The sequence below is a fragment of the Brassica oleracea genome, chromosome C1, assembly GCF_000695525.1.
Source record: "Brassica oleracea var. oleracea cultivar TO1000 chromosome C1, BOL, whole genome shotgun sequence".
NCBI classification, from domain to species: Eukaryota; Viridiplantae; Streptophyta; class Magnoliopsida; order Brassicales; family Brassicaceae; genus Brassica; species Brassica oleracea.
Genome location: NC_027748.1, coordinates 12,345,668 through 12,348,219, shown reverse-complemented (window position 1 = coordinate 12,348,219; position 2,552 = coordinate 12,345,668).

Here is a 2,552-nt window from a genome sequence, read left to right as displayed (position 1 = left end):
CTAAACCCAAACCGTAAACCTTAACCCAAACTCTATAGCATCTAAGTTTGGGGTTTGAGTTTCGGGTTTACCATTTGGGTTTTAGGTCTAAGATTTGGGTTTAGGGTATAGATTTTGGGTTTAGGATTTACGGTTTGGGTTTAGGATTTACCGTTTGGACTTATAGTTATTTTTTTTGGTTTAGGATATATAATTTGGGTTTAAGGTTTACGGTTTGGGTTTAGGGTCTAGGACTTGGGTTTATGGTATAGAGTTTAGATTTATAGTCTAGTTTTTGGGTTCAGAGTATATAATTTGAGTTTAGGGTCTAGGATTAGGGTTTAGGGTATAGGGTTTAGAATTTAAGATTTAGGGTTTAGGGTTTAGCTGGAAGCGTTAGCATCGTTAAAATTAGCGTTTTTATTTTTTGTAGCTATTTTTTATTTAATTTAATATTTTTTAATTAATAATCTATGTGTCACTTTGATTGGTCATAATTAATAACTTAGTTCCTTAAAGAAACTAGGTAACAATGGTGTTTATAACACTCATTCATTCTGGAAGTAACTGATTTTTTTTTTTTGTGAAACAATATGTAATATACAAAATTGAATTTGGATAGTCATACAATAGCAATACTAATACAAACCATTATGCTCTATGTATTGGTGCAAACTGATTTTTCTTTTAAACCTTAATTTTGAAAATGAATTATTTTCTTAAGATTATACTTACAGTATAAACTATTTTACTGAAATTGTAAAAGACAGCTATAAAAATGAGGTAGGAAGCAAATTAAATGAACCAACTAATTAGAAAATATTAAACGGAATAAAAAGTTTCTACAAATATATAGTACCAAATGTGAAATTATATTTTTGTATGGTTTTATTATTAATTTTGGCCAGCTCATACTCTAAGGGAAACTAGACCCTGATCCGCGCGCCAGCGCGGATATGAATTTTTGGTTTATGGTTATTTATTTAACTAAATGATGTATTTGTAATATTTGATGAATTATATTCACCAAGTAAATAATTTTTTTGGCATCTTAAACAATCTATTTATGATGAATATTCGATATCATATACAAAATTGAACAAATAGACGTAATTAGAGAATTGTAGACGATATATAAAAACAATGGTTATTAATGTAAAATATGAAGACATATTATATTATGACTTAGTATGGCATAAAAGATTATAAATTAGTTATACATGTTTAAAGAAAATAAAATAATTTTTAAACTTCTATGAAAAATTTAACATATAAAAAAAGGTGATGAATTAGTCATCAAATTGTAAATAATTCCATACTTTTGTTAATAATAAATTATTTATAGTCTTTATTTTTAGTCAAGATAATTATTAAATGTCCATAACATTAATATGTTAAAAGCAAAATTTTATTTCTTCTTAATCACGTTAGTTAAACTAATTTTTTTAAAAATATTAAATATATAATACTTTCTTATTAAAAAAATAGTTACGAAGCAAGTACTTACTTTAAGATATTAAACAAAATTATTTTTTCTTATTTCCAAAATTCCTAAAATGCTATTTAATTATACTTATGCTTTTTAATTATAATTTTGGATAATTACAATATCTTATTTTAAACATATTTCCTCATAATTTTATGGAATTTTATTTTCCTAATTAAAGATTCTCAAGCCTAATACAATATGGATAAGGATGGCAATGTTAGAGATTGCTGCGGGCGGGTTTGGGTCGGCATATGATAAGCCCAAAAAGAGCGGGCCTTGCGGGCTGGGACTGTGCGGGATTGGGCTTAATGCAGGATGGGCCGTAGGTCGACTTGCGGATTCTAATGACCCGCAGAACCTATCATCATTTCCGTCTTCACCTGAAAAAATGAGAAAAAGAGAGCAGAAAAGGCGATTAGGGGTTAGATCTTCACCGACAATGAGCTCCGGTGACGGCGGTCTGAGGGCCGATGATGCTTGCGGTCTGAGGGCCGATGATGCTTCCGGTCTCCCATGTGTCTTCAATATCCACCATTGGAGCTTCTTCAAGCCACCAAAAGAAGTGGGTGAACTCACTTTCCACCAAAGAAGAAGATCTAGTTTCCGCCATGGGTTCTTCATAGTTTTGCCTATATGTATTTGTTCATATTATCATACATTTTGGAGTTTTAGGTTTCAATATATCTTTAACTGACTTCTATTATTCTTATTTGCATAAGATGAAGTTGATGGTGAAGAAGAGAATCCATCTTTTTGTCGCTTGTTGGCGATAAAGATGAAGAACAAGAAGTGTGATTGGTGTTTTCTTTTTATTTATTTTTGAGATTAACATCTTTGATTTGGTGTTGGTTTTATTTAATTTTGGATTCAGAAAACTAAAGCATTTTTGTTATGAACTTATGAGTTATAATATTTGGATTCATCAACTAAAGTATTATTTATTTTTAAAATGTTTGGAGTCTAACAAAAGTAAATAAGTAGTGTTTTGATCCAACTAAAATCTTTAACTAACAAGTGTATTGCCTTATCCAGTTCAATCCTTGACTAAACTCACTTACCGATGCTTCATGAAACTGATAAAGCG